This window comes from Schistocerca gregaria, chromosome 2 (genome assembly GCF_023897955.1).
Source record: "Schistocerca gregaria isolate iqSchGreg1 chromosome 2, iqSchGreg1.2, whole genome shotgun sequence".
NCBI classification, from domain to species: Eukaryota; Metazoa; Arthropoda; class Insecta; order Orthoptera; family Acrididae; genus Schistocerca; species Schistocerca gregaria.
Window position 1 is genome coordinate 215,370,126 of NC_064921.1, and position 21,202 is coordinate 215,391,327.

A 21,202-nucleotide genomic window follows, 5' to 3' on the forward strand; every position below is an offset into this window, starting at 1 on the left:
TTGCAAAAGATTCTCGTAACGCTTACCAGTGACGGTACATGTGACATCAGTAGGTCTCATCTCCTCGAAAAAATACGGCCCTACCGTGAACGATGGTGTCAACCCGAACCACACAGTTACTTATGCAGAACGAGGTGGCTCAAATTAGTGTGCGTGCCAATTTTCCGTTCCCCATATTCTGCTACTGATATGCCATTGGAGACAGAAATGGACATATTCTGTCCACAGAGTGTCCCATGATCATTCACTGTCCTATTCCATGTGAGCGAGAAATTCCAGAGCGAACGTGTCTCTTTCTGGCATGTAACAGCTCCTGAACATCGATGACTTTGTGTGGATAGCAATGCAGGATATTTCGTAGGATTTAACCACCGTGTTTACAGCCATGTCCACTGTTCTGGCAATTCCCCGTGCACTGCATGTTTGAACACCAGCGGTCGACCCCTCCTCAATGCTTTGGCCACATCTTCAACAGACGTCGGATTAATTGTTTTTGTTCCTCTGCCACATTGCACTTCAAAAGAACCTGTATTTCGAATTTTGTAATCATTTTCCCCAGATACTTAGCTGACATCATACCAATGCCGCTTTCCTTAAGAAGAGCTTTACCAGCAGCACGCAATCCTTAATGGAGACGGTCTTGTTGGGCGTCTTGGCCATCAACTGAGAAACAGCCGTGTGCCATGTGACTTTTGGTATGTATATTCTGACGCTTGCATTGCCATCTGTTGGTCAAATTTTCGTTTCCCCTTGCGTCAGTAATATGCCATTCATATCTGACGTAATTCTGTTCCAGTGATTTTCTTTCTAGAGCGTGTTCAAACCGGAAACCCGAATATATGTTCCCTGATGTAGCAAAATACTGTTTTGTCCACCTTTGGAACGCGATGGAGCAGATAATCTGCGTAACATAGATTGATCAAGTAGATTGCCTGAGGTTTGTAGCACCGGGTGTCTACGTACGAGTCACGCAATTCCCACAAATAACGGGCCAGTGGTTTGCCAGCGAGGAGCGGTCGGCCGATATTGCCTCAGATGTATTTCATTGGCTTCACATCAGGTGCTTAACTTTGTTGCCAAGGCATCACCTGAATTTACTATCATGCCTTTGAAAAGAATGTAGTACAATTCTGCCCTTGTGACTCAAAAATTTTTCCTGCTGGAAGATGCCGTCGAAATTGAGGAAGACATTAAACTGAAGGAATGCAGGTAGTCACATAGTCCACAGCTGCAATGGTGCGTTGGATTACCACAATTGGTCCCATGAAATCCCAGATGAATATCCCCCATACCACAACTTTACCGCCCACTGCGCCTTGTATCCTTCGTATCATGCATTTTTGAGGAGCCTGAAGGACGGTGTGTCCAGCCATAAATGTCGATCACATGTAACAACAAATATTATTCAGCCCGGACGACGTTCTGCCGTTGATACACAGTCCAGTCTCGGTCATTCCGTGCCTGCTGTAGCTGTAATTCACGAAGGAGTTAACTCACCATCTACCACAGAGCCCAACGTTCTGTAGTGTTCTCTGAATGGTGTGCCCTAAAACATTTGTGCCTGCGCTCTGCCGTCAGATCTCGCACGTTTCGCAGTTTATGCGTTTTACGGAGCGGACAGGTATCCAGCCCTAACGTTCTGTAACAAGACGTGGACTTCCAACGCCTTGTCGCCTAACTGTGGTTTCATCATCCTTCAATTACTTTCCGTAGATGCTCACGAACGTAACATGCGAACAGCAGACCTGTTTGACTCCCTCTGTTCCCACAAAATATCCTTTTAGCTAATTTCACTCATCCGTGCCCCATGTCCCGCACATCTCCAACTGGCTGATTTCACAACTCTGTTGAAAGGTGGGTTTTTATATTCACTGTGCGTCTCTTGAAGGTAATACGACAGTAGTATGCGTACAGCAGACATGTTTGACACCCTCTGTTTCCACGTAATACCATTTTAGCTACTTTCGTATCACGCATCCGTGTCACATGACCCGCCCATTTCAAATTGGCTAAGTTCACATTTATGCTGATAGATGGACTTTTATATACATTGCGCATTTGTTGAATGTAGATCCACCTAGATTTCCCTCTTTCACAGCGTGGGCCAACTAGGCAGTATTAAAAGTATCTTTGTCTCAAATGGAATAGTAATCTTCACTGTTCTGTCGGATAAATGTGACCACCTTATAAAGACTGTACAGCCTTCTTTTACAGCTCAGACTGCTGCGAGACGTGCAGAGAAGGGTCACTGAGGTTTTGGAAGCCCTGCCGACAACCGTACCATCGCCAGCTGTGCTACGTTTCTCAGTTGAAGATCCATGGCGCGAACAGTCCTTTTGAGGTGGCCCTCTGGTTCTCGACTGGGTTTAAATCCGGGGTGACCAGGGGAATCTGGTAAACAGATCCTATTGGACTTCGTACCACCCACGTACACTACGAGCTGTCTGACACGTTGCACTGTCCTGATGATAGATGCCATCGGACAGACAAAAAACAACCTGCATGTAGGTGTGGGTATGGTCCCCCAAGGTTAGGTGCTTACTAATGTTTTCATCCACTGTGCCTTCCAGAATGACGAGATTACCCCAGGGAATGAAATGAAAGCTTTCCCATTACATAACGCTTTACCTTCCGACGAGCGTTTTAGAACCCAGTACGTTGTCCTCGATGGTGAGTTTTCATCGGAGGTGAGGATATCATCTGGAATGCCCCAGGGAAGTGTGGTAGGTCCGCTGTTGTTTTCTATCTAAATAAATGATCTTTTGGATAGGGAGGATAGCAATGTGCGGCTGCTTGCTGTGGTGTACGGGAATGTGTCGTCGTTGAGTGACTGTAGGAGGATACAAGATGACTTGGACAGGATTTGAGATTGGTGTAAAGAATTGCAGCTAACTTTAAATATAGATAAATGTAAATTAATGCAGACGAATAGGAAAAAGAATCCCATAATGTTTGAATACTTCATTAGTAGGGTACCCCTCAACACAGTCACGTCGATTAAATATTTGGGCGTAACATTGCAGAGCGATATGAAGTGGGACAAGCATGTAATGGCAGTTGTAGGGAAGGCGGATAATCGTCTTCGGTTCATTGATAGAATTTTGAAAAGATGTGGTTCATCTGTAAAGGAGACCGCTTATAAAGCACTAACACGACCTGTTCTTGAGTACTGCTGGAGCCTTTGGGATCCCTATCAGGTCGGATTGATGGAGGACATAGAAGCAATTCATACGCGGGCTGCTAGATTTGTTACTAGTAGGTTTGATCATCACGCAAGTGTTACGGAAATGCTTCAGGAACTCGGGTGGGTGTTTCTGGAGGAAAGGAGGCGTTCTTTTCGTGAATCGGTGCTGAGGAAATTTAGAGAACCAGCGTTTGAGGCTGACTGCAGTAAAATTTTACTGCCGCCAACTTATATTCCGCGGAAAGACCACGAAGACAAGATAAGAGAGATCAGGGCTCGTACAGAGGCATATAGGCAGGCATTTTTCCCTCGTTCTGTTTGGGAGTGGAACAGGGAGAGAAGATGCTAGTTGTGGTATGAGGTACCATCCGCCACGCACCGTATGATGAATTGCGGAGTATGTATGTATATGTAGATGAGTGTTGCACGGTGGTTCCACGCCGTACACCGCCGACAGCCATGTGTCCAACGGGACGTAGAACGCGATTCACCTTAAAGGACCACCTCTCACCACTCAGTGGACGTCAACTTGTAGTACCGGCGTACCAAATCCAGACTTCGTCACTGATGAACAGCAGTCAGGATGGGTGCATGAAGCAGGCGCCTTCTGCGATGACTCTTGAGCAACGACGTTTGGTGGACGGTCTTGACGAGGCACTGTTGGCAGTCCGTTGGTTCACCTGGGATGTCACTTTCTTAACAGTTGCACGTGTATTCGCCGGTACATACTTCCACAGCCGTCGATCACCCCTGTCATCTATGGCCCGTCGTGCACCACAGCTGACTTAATGCCACTCTTGGTTAGCGCCATTTTGCCATGTGCGGTGTAAATCAACCGCAGCACCACACTAACTGTTTACAAACTTAGCTGTTTCGATAATGCTTTCACCGTTGGGTCGAAAAGCAATGAGGATGCCCTTTGGGACGTTAGATAAATTGCTCCGTTTCCGCACTAGACAATGACTGCACTGCTTTACATATGCATTATACAGGGTGTTATAAAAACGTACGGCCAAACTTTCAGGAATCGTTCCTCACACACAAATAAAGAAAATATGTTATGTGGACATGTGTCCGGAAACCCTTAATTTCCATGTTAGAGCTCATTTTAGTTTTGTCAGTTTTGTTCCTCGATTCACCGCCAATTGGCCCAATTGAAGGAAGGTAATGTAGACTTCGGTGCTTGTGTTGATATGCGACTCATTGTTCTACAGTACTATCATCAAGCACATCAGTAAGTAGCATCAACAGGTTAGTGTTCATCACGAACGTGGTTTTGCGGTCAGTGCAATGTTTACAAATGCGGAGTTGGCAGATTCCCATTTGATGTATGGATTAGCACGGGGCAATAGCCGTGGCGCCGTACGTTTGTATCGAGACAGATTTCTAGAACGAAGGTGTCCCGACAGGAAGACGTTCGAAGCAAATGATCGGCGTCTTAGGGAACACGGAACATTCCAGCATATGACTCGCGACTGGGGAAGACCTAGAACGACGAGGACACCTGCAATGGACGAGGCAATTCTTCGTGCATTTGACGATAACCCTAATGTCAGCATCAGAGAAGTTGCTACTGTACAAGGTACCACATCACTGTATGGAGAGTGCTACGGGAGAACCAGTTGTGCAGGCACTATCAGCAGCTGATTGGGCTTCACAGGTACACTTCTGCGAACGGTTCATTCAATAATGTGTCAATCCTCATTTCAGTGCAAATGTTCTCTTTACGGATGAGGCTTCATTCCAACGTGATCAAATTGTAAATTTTCACAATCAACATGTGTGGGTGTAACCTCCCCACAAAATAAAATAATATGAATAATATTCTCATTTAGCGTAACTACCCAACAGTGAAAATATAATACAATGTGACAAACCTATAACCTTTCAATAATTGACAGTCAATTTAACCTGGTATATTTTGGACGTCAGCAATGCTGCGTCATGGCCCTGATACATCATTCTGAATGAACTGAAAAATCTTACCTTAATTAGATCGCTGGATAACGCGTATATATCTGCTCCTATAAGAAATTTTCCTGGCGCAGCTAAGTGCAATGCTGGCCGATAGATTCGTCTTATATAAAAGGAAAGGACCGATTTTTCTTTTCAATAATCGGGATGGCCAAGGATTGGAGAAATTAGTGAATTCTTTAAATTGAGATTAATGTCAAAAGTTACTTTTTATGAGAAAGATTATTATTAACAGATTTTTTTAAAACGTTTACATGGGACTTGATGTAACAATACTGCATATGCGCGAGGCTGCTTTTACCTTATCCTATAACGCTCAGGCTCCGCCATCGCTGCACACGACCGGCCCAGCCAACACGATACACCAGACACGACTGCTCGCTAGCAACAACATACTTCTACTGCAGTCAATACTGCTCTTTGGTCTCAGATTCTCTTCTAGCTTACATATCGCAGGTAGCGCGTGAGCAATACATCGAAATTACATCAGCTCGAGTGCGCTAGCAACAAATTCTTTAATTATGGACCTCTTACATAACCCTCCACTGGTGGACAAAAATTTGGCAGCGATGGTGAGTCAATTGGACTTGCCATGAGCAACAAATTTTTCTATAATCTGTTTAGTTACTGTGTCTACAGTCACAGAGTATATACATCATTGATAAGTGCAGAACATATAAAGAAATTAAATAGAGTGCACATGCACTGAGTACAAAACATTTTCAGAAATGACAAAGTATATACGCAATGAGTACAAAATATATTAACAAATAGCATTTTTACATGAACTGATCACATTAACAAATGAAATAAAGTGCACATGCACTATAAAACTTTTTAACATTTTGTAAGTGCTGAATTCATTAAGAAAAGAAATGAAGTACACACGCACTATAAAAATTTTAGCATTTCGTAACTACTGAATTCATTAAGAAAATAAATAAAGTGCACACGCACTATAAAAGTTTTTAGCATTTTATAAGAACTAGGAAAGGAATGGGAAGGATTGCATCATGGTTGTAGCACAGTAGGTTGCACATAGCTGCACTGAAAATCCATAACTTTCTACAGAAGCACAACACCAAGTGAGACAATCTGAAGTTCTCTTCCCTGAAGTATTTATCAGTGCAGCCAAGACACTGAAATGTTGTATTAATATTCAATGTTATCATTTTGGTAGTACATTAGGTACACCAAACAGTGGCACCATAATAACATCTCCATCGTTCAAGGTGTTGGACAGCTTGATATGTCGACACCATATTCTTGTAGAATCCATACTCTTACAGCAACGTAGAATTAGTGCAAAAACCAATATAGTGCTCCATGATCCTGAGGATGGACAGGATAAACGGATATTGCAGTAATTAGGTCAGAAGGTGAAGGACACATTAAGTCCTATGCTAGTCATCATAGAATTACACTAGTGTATCAATCGATATGAACAATTATTGGCACTCATTGGCTAGTTACTAGAGATGTAGTAAGTATTGAGTATTACAAAACACTAATCATAATTCATCTGATTGAATCAGTGGCACTCATTGGCCAGTTACTAAACATGTGGCAAGTATTGAGTATTACAAAAAACTATTCATAACTCATCTGATTGAATCAGTGGCATTCATTGGCCAGTTACAAAGTATTCATATAGTGCTACAAAACATTATTCAGTGTTATTCACAAGTTATCATTTAAAACAGGAGCTATTGAATGTAGCATCAAGCTACTGGTGTTTGTATATGATATCATGTAAGTGACATAAGACATATTGAAAATGTAAGACATTGGAACTATTACTCAAGGTCAGTATTCCAATAATACCTAGACACAATGGAATCAATACACAGAAAAATTTGTTAGCAATGTATTGCACTGGGATCGATAATTAATTACTGGGGCATTAAAATATTTGCTTTTGACTTATTGCTGGAAATAAGGATTATTAACTCATTCGTCATGAGTCAGCTGTAGCAAGGTTGTGAAACAAGTACAGTATATGTGATCACATTCAGAAATGATAGACACAACTGGGTAAATAAATGCAAGCACTAGAACAGGTTTAATAACTAACTACTTATAGCATATTATATGTCACGAAAAGCTTCTCCTGGGAAAAATACAAAAGGGATTATTGAGCTGAAAGAAGAAATGCATATTATGCTGAAAAATAGTGAACTTTGAATTAACAGGTAATGAAACGTGTACTTAATATGTATGTACTCTAGCTCTCTTTTCCAAAACATTCAGTCATTATACTATGCGACATAAGACATACTGTCAAAAGGAACTGCAACAAATACTAACTATATAGCATTTCTTAACTAACAGTAAATATATAAACTTCATCATTATTATCATCTGCAAAGAAAAACTTCATCATTCATATTACCATAACTTCATCACTATAATCACCTGCAAAGAAAAACTTCATTATTCGTATTATCATATTCTTCATATAAGTATTCATCATCATTTATTATCATCTGCAAAAAATAGACACTTCATTATGCATATTCATATTACCATTTACTTCATACAACTATTCATTATCATTCATTACTTCATATAGTACAGAGTTTCTTACTTCTAGCATATTTCATCACTAAAATTAACATCTGTAGTTCTGTCTGACAGTCTGCATCAATCGCCTTGTATTCTGAAAGAAAAATAATTAGTCAAGACTGCTATCATACAATGTGTACAGTATATTCTGGTTAATGCTTGTTAATTCTGATCCATTTACTCTTCATGACAAGATATTGCATTTTCTTTCCTTCATTCTGATGGTAAAATTTCCATTTCATAGTAAACCACTGTGGTTGTTTAATTCATTTCTTTTACACGGTATTATTTTCTGAAAAATGATGAATAAGGATTACTATCTTGCATTTAATTCATATATCCATTAAATAAAAACTTGTTTCCAGTAATATAATTAAGCATACAGCATAGCATGACAGAAAACATATTAGGTCAAAAACATAGACAGTTTTCAAGTGCAAAAAAATATACACAGTATCATAATGTAGTAGCAAAAAATGTAGAATAGTCAAGATGTTGAGATATGATAATGCAAAATGTCAATGTCAACTGGTGTTTGATACATCGTAAACATTTCAAAGTGTATACAGACAAAAATTCTGCTTTCGATAGGAAAACAATCATACATACACAAAAAATCGAAAATGTGCACGGTCTGATATATAACGACAAGAAAAGCGACCTGCTAACCTTACCTTGCCGGGCACTTGCCAGGAAAAAATATGATAATCATCAGTAAGTGTTCATATCAATAACCGAAAAAGGCATTACAATGTGATAAATCATAAAGTATGTTCATTCAATAAAGGGTTTAATATTGGAGACATGGTGATTGCCTTTGCTTTTTCTGGTTCTCAAAGTTTCAACATGTACCACATTGGGATGAGGAATGCTGCGAATTCTGTATGGACCTGCGTATAGAAGTTCAAATTTACTGCATCTACTCTTTCCTCTGTTGGATAAATAGTGTGTGCGTACTAATATCTTCTGTCCTATGTGAAAGTCACGGCGTGTACAAACCTGTTTTTGCTGTCTTCTCCGGCGCTCTGCGGCACGTTTGATGTTGTTGAGCGCAATCTCAATTATTTCATGGTGGCGTAGTCGACGAGATGTAGGAAAGGAAACTAATTCTTTAATTTTGTTAGGTGGTTCAACGTTTTTCAATATAACAGTCGGAGATAGCATAGTAGATTCATTTGGTATTGAGTTAATTACATCCTGGAATGAGAGTATGTGTGTATCCCAATCAATATGTCTTTTATGGCAGTATATTCTACACAGTTTACCGATTTCTTTCATCAGTCGTTCACAAGGGTTCGAAGACGCGTGATACTTGCATATATAGATCGGAGAAATGTTTCTAGCTCGTAACATACGTGTCCATATAGCAGATCGAAATTGTGGTCCACTGTCGGAAATTACTTTCAATTCATGCCCTACATGAAATAAAAAATGTTTTACAAATGCATTCGAAATAGATTTAGCAGTAGCTTTGCGCAATGGAGTGAAGGTAACAAATTTCGAAGTGAGTTCAACAGCGACAGAGATGTAGCAAAAACCTCTATTAGTTCTGAGAATCGGACCAAAAATGTCTACAGCGGCCATATGTCTCAATTTAACAGCTACAATGGGATGTAATGGAGGAATATGTGAAGTTGTGTCTGATTTAGCTTTCTGGCAGATTTTACATGACGCTAAAACTCGTCGAATACGTTTCTCCATGATGGCAAAATAACAGTTCTGTCTCAGAATAAGAAAACATTTTCTGGCTTCATAATGTGCGTAACTTAAATGAGTATACCAAATTAATTTGTTAACAAGTTCGTCAGGAATGCATAATAGCCAGTTGTTGCCGTCAGGGTGAGAGCGGCGGAACAGAATGTTATTGCGCACCGTGTAATGGTTTCTAATGGTAACGTTATTCCCATCTTGCCAAAGGTGTTTAATTTCGTTCCATACGTTGTCTTTATTCTGCTCTTGTACTATGTCTCGTAATGACGATGAAATGAAATTTTCAAATGCGACCTGTCGAATATACATGACGCTAGAATTTGCTTGGCAGAAGTTAGTTGCGATGTCTTGCTTATTGTTGCAGAGAAAACGGGATAGTGCGTCTGCTACAATATTTTGTGTACCGGGAATGTGAACAACTGTAAAATTAAATTCCTGCAAATAAAGTTTCCATCTGCTTAATCTGTCGTGTGTAAATTTAGCGGAAAGTAAAAACTGAATAGCTCTATGATCTGTGTAAACGGTAGTAGTCTTCCATAAAGAAAGTGCCTAAATCGGGTAAATGCCCATACAACACACAATGTTTCAAGTTCTGTAACAGAATAATTGCGTTCAGCAGGTGACAGAACGCGCCTTGCAAAAGCGATGTTTTTAATTACTGTATTACCGTCTTCTTCAATTTCCTGAAAAATGTGTACGCCTAAAGCTGTGTTAGAACTGTCGGTGGCAATGGCAAAATTTCTCGTGAGATCTAGGTGTGATAAAAGTGGTGCGTTCAACAAAGCTTGTTTCAGTTTGACAAATTCAAACTGCGCTTGGCTATCCCAGGACCAAATAGCGTTTTTACCCTCAGTTGGCATAATCTTGGGGTGTCTAAAGCAGAGTAATGAATAAATTTACGGAAAAAGTTAATTAATCCCAGAAAGCTGCGTAGTTGTTTCTTCGTCGTTGGAACAGTAATGTCACGTAAAGCTTGAAGTTTTTCCGGGTCAGGCGCTATGCCTTCTGCTGAAATTACATGTCCAAGAAATTTTATAGAAGTTTTGCCAAATTGTAATTTGCTAAGATTAACTGTCAGTCCTCGTGCACGAAAAGTTTGCAACAGTTGTTCCAGAATCAAATTGTGTTCAGACCAGTTAGCTTCTGCAATAAGAATGTCGTCTACATACGTTGTGATTCTGTCGTTAAGTTCTGTCGGAAGTATAGTATTGAAACCGCGAATAAACGCCGCTGAAGAAATTGTTAAACCGAACGGTAATTTACAAAATTGGTAACAGTCACCAAAACAGAGAAATGCTGTGTACTTTCTGCAGTTCGGATGGAGCTGAATTTGCCAAAATCCCGATCTCAAATCTAATGTGGAATAAACAGCAGTACCATGAAATTTCTGTAGAAGTTCTTCTAGTGTTTGAGGGCGATCTGTTACATTAATAATAATGTCATTGACATGACGCGAATCAAGTACGAGTCGAAGTGATACATCCTTTTTCTTAACAATATGGTGTGGTTTTATGTACGGACTAACTACTGGTTCAATAATACCTTGGTCAAGCATAGCTTGCAATTCTTTCTTAACCTGTTCTCTGTGAATATACGGAATGGGATAATGTTTAGCTTTAAATGTGTCGTGCTGTTTAATTTGAAATTCATACATGAAACCGGACATAGTAACAGGGATGTTGTCAAAAACTGGAGCTTGCTGTAAATTACCTAAATTGTACTGGCTGTGTGAGTGTGAGAAATGTTCGGAAAGTGGCGTATACTGTGATGTGTTAAAGGCTGAAATATTTTTCATCTCCGTCAATTCGTGCTGTAAAGATGACTATTTTCTTCGTAATGTATTATTGGACGAACCTATCTCACTAATCGTCTGCTGTAAATTTTGGAATTCGGGTGTTTGATTAAACGAAACTGGTGACGTATCGTCTGATTTGGTGTCATTGTTATTTTCGATAACGTCAATACGACTGGCCAATTCATCAAATTTTGCAGTCAATGCTTTAACCTGATCATCATTTTTAGTGTCACAAGCATTAATTTGTTTTTGGATTTTACGGGTAGTTTTGTTCAATTTCTTAACGTCTGATGTGACTACGAAGGGTTTCCCGGCGTAATAATTGATAATATTCTTCTCGGGTATGCAGCCGGATCAAAACGTCTTCATGACACAATATTTCCGCGGTCCAACTGGCCGCCATCTTCAGGTAAGTGCTGGTGCACGATCTCGCCGGAACTGACTTCCCAGCGCAAGCGGTGGCCCTATATAGGCCGCAGAAGACCCACAACGCGTGCGCGAGAAGGTGCCGTAACTGCCCTCTAGCGCAGTAAACGTACCCCTCCGCCAGTGATGGAAACAGGCGAAATAGAGATATCGCTGTCAAAAATAAAAAAATAAAAATAAATAAAAAAAATTTATTCCGACGATAGAACGACAGACCGTTGTTTTTTAATGTCAGATAACACTGGGTCCCAAGTCTTACTTAAAAGAAAACCCTTGTCTCTATTAATAAGATTGTCACCTAACCGAATTTCTATGGATTCTTTTAAAATACAGTCCCAATAGCGAGATGCAGGGGCAACCATTTGTGTCTCGTCATATAGTATTCTGTGTCCCTCGGTGAGACAGTGTTCCGCCACTGCAGACTTCTCAGGTTGAAGCAGCCTTGTGTGCCGCTGATGCTCAACACATCGCTCCTGAATGGTTCCGGATTGTCTGACCAATATAAGCCTTTCCACAGTGGCAAGGGATCTTGTAAACACCGAGCTTCCTCAAACCCAAGTCATCCTTAACAGAGCCAAGGAGCGCTCTAATCTTCGCTGGCGGACGAAAAATACTTTTGATGTGAAATTTTTTCAGAATCCTTCCTATCTTCGAGGAAATGCTCCCAGCAAAAGGCAGAAAAGCCACCGATTTGCAGGTATCTTCTGGTGGTTCAGGCCAAGGTCCAAACTGGAATGCACGACGGATCTGTTTATCTGCATAGCCATTCTGCTTGAACACAATCTTGAGATGGTCCAATTCTTGTGTCAAGCTTTCTTCATCTGAAATGGCATAAGATCTTCTCGCCAACGTCCGCAGGACCCCCGTACGCTGGAACGATGGATGGCAGATAGAAGCATGTAAGTAACGGTCCGTGTGCGTAGGCTTTCGATAAACGCTCTGTCCCAGTGTCCCATCATCCTTTCTGTACACCAGAACATACAGAAACGGAAACTTTCCATCATTTTCCACCTCCATGGTAAATTTGATGCTAGGATGCAGGGAACTGAAATGATATAGGAGGCGGTCCAGAGCTTCTCTCCCATGAGGCCACACCACAAACGTATCGTCAACGTACCTCCAAAAACAGGTTGGTTTTAAGGGCGCCGTCTTCAGCGCCATGTCCTCAAAATCTTCCATAAAAAGATTGGCGACTATTGGGGACAAAGGGCTCCCCATAGCCACTCCGTCAGTCTGTTCAAAATATTTGTCATTGAATAAAAAGTACGTCGACGTTAACACGTGGCGACAAGGCCTGGTTGTTTCCTCATCCAGTTTCTCACCAATTAATTGCAAGGATTCTTCCAGAGGAACCCGGGTTAAAAGCGACACGCCATCAAAGCTCACAAGCAAATCCCAGGGACTAAGAGACAAGGACTTCAATCTCTGAATAAACACCATAGAATTGGAAGTGTGATGTTCGCATTTACCGACGTGAGGGCCAAGAACAGATGCTAAATACGTGGCTAGATTGTAGGTAGGAGCACCCAAATTACTCACGATAGGACAGAGCGGGACCCCTTTCTTATGAATCTTGGGTAGACCGTATAATCTCGGTGGCACGGCAGCACCAGGACGAAGTTTTTTGAGAACGTCGTCAGGAAAAGAACTCTTCTTCAAGAGTGAAAGCGTCTTCCGTTTTATCCTTTCAGTTGGGTCGTCCTGCAATGTTCTATATGCTGAGTCTTCAAGTAAGAGATCCATCTTTCCCAGATAGTCATCACGTGACAGAAGAACAGTTGCGTTGCCTTTGTCCGATGGTAGAACTATCAGATCTTCGTCTTCTCTAATGGACCGGACGGCTGCCCTTTCGAGAGAGGAGATGTTAGTCCGTGGAGGTGGCGCCCGCCGCAATGTATGTGAGACCTCTTGCCTAATCTCTTCAGCTTGATCCTGCGAAAAGCTGGACACTACCTGTTCGACTGCGCAGATGAATTCGGTGATAGGCACATTCCTCGTTGTAGGGGCAAAATTCAGGCCTTTCTCCAACACTGACAGCGTGGCGTCGTCCAATTCTTTACTGGTGAGGTTAATCACTGTCCGTCGACGGGTGTCGTCATCAGATATCATGGGTTGAGAACAAAGCCGTTGGAACTTCGAAGACTGTTTCTAGACGGCGCTCCTATGCGACCAATCTGATAGTGCCCAAGAAGAACTATCCACCCATTCCCAAGATGCATCCGACAGCAGCGACGATAACTCCAAGTGCAAGAAAAGTAAATCCATGGATATGAGATCCAGTTGTCTTCGAGTGAAGCGAATGCGCTCCTTGACTAAGGCGAAACTGGCACGCTTCTTGATGTTGTTGACCGTTTTCGTATCAATAAAATGCACAAATCTACCAAACTTAGGTATTACTCTTCCATCACGGCATCTCAGCAAAAAGGCGATGGCACTCAGCAACTTGCCTTTTTTCTTACGAAGTTTATCAAACTTCTTCACATGTTCCACCATCTCCTCCCCGTAGAGGTTTCTGATGTGACTACGAAGGCTTTCCCGGCGTAATAATTGATAATATTCTTCTCGGGTATGCAGCCGGATCAAAACGTCTTCATGACACAATATTTCCGCGGTCCAACTGGCCGCCATCTTCAGGTGAGAGACCTGGTGCACGATCTCGCCGGAACTGACTTCTCAGCGCAAGCGGCGGCCCCTATATAGGCCGCAGAAGACCCACAACGCGTGCGCGAGAAGGTGCCGTAACTGCCCTCTAGCGCAGTAGACATACCCCTCCGCCAGTGATGGAAACAGGCGAAATCGAGTATCGCTGTCAAAAATTCAAAAATAAAAATAAATACAAAATTTTATTTATTTTTTATTTATTTTTATTTTTTAATTTTTGAAAAGTTGTTACAGACCTCATTGGCTAACCTGAACAAATAGCACAGTACGGACGATATGACGCCAATTTTCGAGATGTGTGTGCGTGAAGGTAGCTTGAAACTTGAAACGTCCTGGCAGATTAAAACTGTGTGCCGGACGGAGACTCGAACTCGGGAGCTTTGTCTTTCGCTGGCAAGTGCTCTATCAACTGAGGTACACACGCCCGACTCACGCCCCGTCCTCACAGCTTTACTTCTGCCAGTACCTCGTCTCCTATCTTCCAGGAGAGCTTCTGTAAAGTTTGGTAGGTAGGAGACGAGGTACTGGCAGAAGTAGAGCTGTGAGGACGGGGCGTGAGTCGTGCTTGGGTAGCTCAGTTGGTAGAGCGCTTGCCCGCAAAAGGCAAAGGTCCCGAGTTCAAGTCTCGGTCCGGCACACATTTTTAATCTGCCAGGAAGTTTCATATCAGCGTACACTCCGCTGTAGAATGAAAATCTCATTCTGGAGGTTGCTTCATTAGCTGCAACATCGCACTGGCTGAAGAGTGGAAGAGTAACTCAGTATTGTGTAAGAACTGCAAGCCCAGGTTTGTAACGATTGGTTAATATTGCAAACCCTTCACATAGAGGGAAGATGATTGACTTGCTAACAAATGAATCATTGGTCAGCACTCAGCAGAGCAATTCTCATTGGCGCAAGAGAATTTGCGTAGATTTGCTGAGTGGAGAACGAAGTTACTTCTCGATACAGAGCAGTCTTTGATTCGAAGATCAGTAGAGCACCCTTCTCTTTGAGGTGTAGTAGGAAACACTTTGAGGAGCGGTAGAGCACCCTTTGGCTTGGAATACTCTGAAGGGGACTTCTGTGAATGCGCGGAAAGGAGCGCTTGACTTAGAGGCTGCATCAGAACATCTTATAGAAAACTGATTCGTTGCAGTTTGCGGCAGAAGACAGCAACCACTACGATTCACGCATCTGAGCACTGAACATGATCAGAGGCTGTAGCTTAGGCGAGCGAGGAACGAGAATTAACGTGCTTTTGTATGTACGATCATCCACCTCACGTAATGTGATGACGGTCCTGTCCTCTCAAAGATGTTGATCTATTACTGACTGTCCCTCACATAGCATTCCCGCAAGGCGTCTTCTCAGTGAAAAACGAAGTTTCTTTGAATTACGTTTGGCCGGATGTCCCTGATAGTAAAAATCGCGATTCCCTGCGAGTGTAGATATTCATCATGCCATGCCATCTACTTCTGTAACTGAAGTCCTGGAACAATAGCTGGGTTTGCATTCCGTTCTTGCCTCTAGCGGTCGCTGCAGATTGTGTTGTCCCTGAAAAGGCAGGGTTGCAGCCTCTAGGGGGTCGCCCCTCACATTGGGTCTGCGGCATGGCCTGTGCAGCTGAGCTCAACACGCACTCACTTAAGCTATAGTGAAAATTACGTGCATAACCTCCACCGTTACAAGAAGGAATTAATACAGTAGCTGATGGCTTCTTCTGGCACTCACTGATGTTTTCGCTGTTGTGTGTGTGTGTGTGTGTGTGTGTGTATACAGTTCCTGATAACCGTTGACCCCTTGCATTTTTCCTCAGTTCTATGGACTTCTCAATGCGTCCTGTTCCGTCGACCTCCCATAGTTATGAACGAGTTACTTCCATATCTCGGTGAATAAAAATGTTTCCAGTATGTATCATATAACATACGTGCCTCACTGCTTGCTATTATTTGCAGGAAATCTCGTTTCGATATTTCGAATCTTTTAAGAGATATGACGATTGATACGACTACACGATTAGCCATGCCAAAGGATATAAATGGGCGCGTCGTGTACGACCGTCCTTCGGATAGAAAATCCCATAACTCGACAACGAAATCAGATATCGTTCTGCTCTCAATTTTAAATGAAATTTCCATATTGTATCTGTATTTTATTTACTGCAATGAATCAGCTAAAGTCAACCATACACAAAGGTCACAGAATGCGTTTTTACCTCTGCAAAATCTTTAAAATTTCGCTCATTGTTTTACTCAATTTGATGCAGCACATTCACTACGACAATAACGAAAAGAAATTCATTCCTTTATCAAGCGACACATCGCACTGTTAGATATGCGACAGTCAAACTTTTTCACCTAACAGTTTTCGAAAAATTGGATGATAAGTATTTTATATCCAGAGGAACGTCGGCTCAACAACGTTTCACTTAACCTGATACAGCGCAGTATCATGGATAACGAAAATAAATTCTGTTCTTCATCGAATGAAGGTTTCTGTTTTAAACGAGACGGCCGTTATAAAGAGTTGAGGGGCACGAAAGGGAAGCAGTTGTTGAAAAGGGAGTGAGACAGAGTTGTAGCCTATCCCCGATGTAATTCAATCTGTATATTGAGTAAGCAGTAAAGGGAACAAAAGAAAATTTGGAGTAGGAATTAAAATCCAGGGAAAATAAATAAAAGACTAAATGTTTGCCGACGACATTGCAATTCTGTCAGAGACAGCAAAGAACTTGAAAGAGTAGTTGAACGGAATGGAAAGTGTCTTCAAAGGAGAATGTAAAAACAACACCAGCAAAATCAAAACGAAGATAATGGAATGTAGTCTAACTAAATCAGGTGATGTTGAAGGAATTGGATTAGGAAATGAGACACTTAAAATAGTAGATGAGTTTCGCTATTTGGGCAGCAAAATAACTGATGAAGATATGTAATGTAGACAGGCGATGGCAACGAAAGCGTTTCTAAAGAAGAGAAATTTGTGAACATGGAGTGTTAGAGAGTCTTTTACTGAAAGTATTTGTTGGAAGTGTAGTCATGTATGGAAATCAAACAGGGACGGTAAACAGTTTAGACAAGAAGAGAATAGAAACCTTTCGAATGTGGTGCTACAGAATAACGCTGAAGATTAGATGGGTAGATCACTTAAGTAATGAGGAGGCACTCAATAGAACTGCGGCGAATATTAATTTGTGGCACAACTTGACTAGAAGAAGGGATCGGTTGGTAGGATACGTTGTGAGGCATCAAGGGATCACCAGTTTAGCGTTGGAGGGTAGCGTGGAGGGTAAAAATCGTAGAGAGAGACCAGAAAAGGAATTCACAAAGCAGATTCAGAATGATGCATGTTGCAATAGTTACTCGGAGATGAAGAGACTTGCACGGGATCTCATTTACATCTACATAATTAGTCTGTTATTCACAAAAGAGTACCTGGCAGAGGGTTCAATGAACCACCTTCAAGCTGTCTCTCTACCGTTCCACTCTCGAACGACGCGCGGGAAAAACGATCATTTAAATTTCTCTGTGCGAGCAATGATTTCTTTTATTTTATCGTGATGATCACTTCTCCTTATTTAGGTGGGAGTCAACAGAACGTTTTCTCAATCGAAGGAGAAAACTGGTGATTGAAATTTCATGAGAAGATCCCGGCACAACGAAAAACGTCTTTACTCCAAGTATCATGTCTGTCGCACTATCTGCCCTGTTTCGCGATAATACAAAACGAGCCGCCCTTCTTTGTCCTTTTTCGATATCATCAGTCAGTCCCACCTGTGGCGGATCCCAGACCGCACAGCAATACTCCAGAATAGGGCGGACAAGCGAGGTGTTAACAGTCTCTTTGATAGACCTGTTGCACATTCTAAGTGTTCTGCCACTGAATCGCAGTCTTTGGTTTGCTCTACACAACGCTATCTATGTGATCGTTCCAATTTAGGTTATTTGTAATTGCAATTCCTCAGTATTTAGTTGAATTTACAGCCTTCACATTTGTGAGACATCGCGTAATCGAAATTTAGTGTATTTCGTTTAGCACTCATGTGAATAACTTCACACTTTTCTGTATTCGGGGTCAATTGCCACTTTTCGCACCATACGGATATCTTACCTAAATCATTTTGCAATTCATTTGGTCATTTGATGACTTTACAAGACAGTAAATGACAGTATCATCTTCAAACAATCTAAGACAGCTACGAAGATTGTCTCCTATATCGTTAATATAGATCAGTAACAATAGAGGGCCTATAGCACTTCCTTGGGGATGGCCGGATATTACTTCTCTTCTACTCGATGACTTTTACTACGAACTGTGACCTTTCTGACAGGAAATGACGAATCCAGTCGCACATCTGGGGCAATATTCCATAGGCACGCAGTATGGTTAGAAGAAGCTTGTGAGAAACGGTGTCGAAAGCCTTCTGGAAATCTAAAAATATGGAATCAATTTGATATCCACTGTTGATAGCACACATTACGTCATGAATATTAAGATCTAGTTGTGTTTCTAAAGAATGATATTTTCTGAATCCGTGCTGACTATGTGTCAATAAATCGTTTTCTTCGAGGTACATAATAATGTAAGCATACAGTTTATGTTCAAAAGCCCTACCGAAACCGAGTTTAGTGATGTAGGCCTGTGACTCCGACTTCCCTTTTTGGGTACAGGTGTGACATGAGAAATTTGCCAGTCTTGAGATACGGATCTTTCTGTGAGCGAGCGACTGCTAAATATGGACCTATTCTATCAGCATACTCTGAGAGGAACCTGACTGGTGAACAATCTGGACCATAAGTGTTTCCTTTATTAAGTGATTTAAGCTGATTTCTGACACCGAGAATATTTACTTCTATGTTTCTCATCTTGGCAGTTGTTCTTGATTCGAATTCAAGAATATTTACCTCGTCTTCATTGGTGAAGGAGTTTCGGAAAACCGTATTTAATAACTCTGCTTTAGTGGCACGGTCATCAGTCACTTCACCGTTGTTTTCGCGCAATGAAGGAATTGATTGTGTCTTGCCACTGTTGTGCTTTATGTATGACCAGAATCTCTTTGGGGTTCCTGCCAGATTTCGAGGCAGAGTTTCGTTATGGAAATTATTAAAAGCATCTCGCATTGAAGTACGCGCTATATTTCGAACTTCTGTAAAGCTTTGCCAGTCTTGGTGTCTTTTAAATTTGGCATGCTTTTTCACTTCTTCTGCAACAGAGATGCGACACGTTTTGTGTACCGTGGGGAATCACTACCATAACTTATTAATTTATGTGGTATATATCTCTCAATTTCTGTCGATACTATCTCTTTGAAATCATTCCACAACTTTTCTTCGCTTAAATGACCAGATCGGAAAGAGTGAAGACTGTCTCTTAAAACGGCTTTAACAGCATTTTGATCAGTGTTTTTAAATAGACATACTTTGCGTTTATTTTTGATGGCTGTAGGTGTTAAGGCATTCAGCCAAGCAGCAACTGCCTTGTGATCACTAATCCCTGTATCCGTCACGATACTCCCTATTTGTCCAGGATTATTTGTTGCTAAGGGGTCAAGTACGCTTTCGCAACCATTTACGCTTCGAGTGGGCTCATGAACTAATTGTTCAAAATAATTTTCATTAAATTTTATGAGAAAGCATTCAGTACAATTTCGGATGACGTTTTATGCCTGCCGCTGGCTTTAAAAGTATAATTTTCCCAGCATATCGAGGGTAGATTGAAGTCACCACTGACTATAACTCTATGAGTCGGATTCCTACGATATTTGAAATGAGAAGTTTTCTTTGAACTGTTTAGAAAATATATCTTCTGAGTCGGGGGGGGGGGGGGGGGGAGGTGGGTCAGTAAAACGATCCAATTAATAGTTTAGTCAGAGTTTCAAGTGTAACGTCTACCCAGACTATTTCGCAGGAACTTTCTACTTCAATTTCAGTACAAGGTAAACTACTTCTGACAGCAATAGACACCCCACCACCAACTATATTTAATTTATCCTTTCTGAACACTATTACGTCGTTTGAAAAAATTTCGACTGAACTTATTTCCGCTTTAGCCTGCTTTATGTTCCTATAACTACATGAGCTTCAGTGCTTTGTATTAGGAACTGCAGCTCTGGTACTTTCCCAACACCTCTACAACAATTTACAAACGCAATACCGATCGTTTCTACAACTGACGTACTGTGTTTTACCTGTCCGCTTTTAGACGGACGCTCTTTGTGTGGTTTCCTGAGGCCATCTAACCTAAGAAACCGCCCAGTCCCTTCCAACAGCCTCCGCTACCCGTGTAGCCGCTTCCTGTGTGTAACGGCATCCTCACCTATTAAGCGGAGCCCGGAAACCAACCACTCGATGGCGCAAGTCAGGCATTCTGCAGCCTACATGGTCCCAGAACCGATTGAGCCTCTGATTCAGACTCTCCACTCGACTCTGCACCAAAGAATCACAATCGGTTCCACCGACGATGCTGAAGATGGTGAGCTCCGCCTTAATCTCGCAAACAATACTGGCAGTCTTTACCATTTCCGCTAGCCGCCGCAAACTAGAGAGAATCTCCTCCGATCCAAAGCAACACACGTCATTGGTACCGACATGAGCCTCCACCTGTAATTGGCTGCACCCTGTACTCTTCATAGCCTCCGGGAGCACCCTTTCCACGTCCGGAATGGCTCCCCCTCCCCCCCCCCCCCGGTATGCACACGGAGTTCACACTGCCTTCCTTCCCCTCCTTGGCAGCCACGTTCCTAAGGGACCTTATTACGCGCCTAACGCTGGAGCTCCCAACTGCCAGCAAACTCATCCTCTGTGAATGCCCAGATCTTTTGTCCCGAAAAGCTTCCTCTAGAACGGTGTGGACGACTGTATCCGTCTCAGAGACATCGTCAGCCACAGATAACACCCGAAACCTGTTCG

At 41.9% G+C, this 21,202-nt stretch overlaps 1 protein-coding gene and 1 non-coding gene across 2 annotated transcripts in view; both read left to right on the forward strand.

The window, feature by feature from the left end:
- Positions 1-21,202, forward strand: part of LOC126335706 (Down syndrome cell adhesion molecule-like protein Dscam2) — a 326,975-nt gene that overhangs the window by 163,501 nt on the left and 142,272 nt on the right. The gene's annotated exons all lie outside the window — the stretch shown is intronic.
- Positions 14,878-14,952, forward strand: Trnal-caa (transfer RNA leucine (anticodon CAA)). The gene has a single exon. It is a non-coding gene; the product is annotated as a tRNA-Leu (tRNA).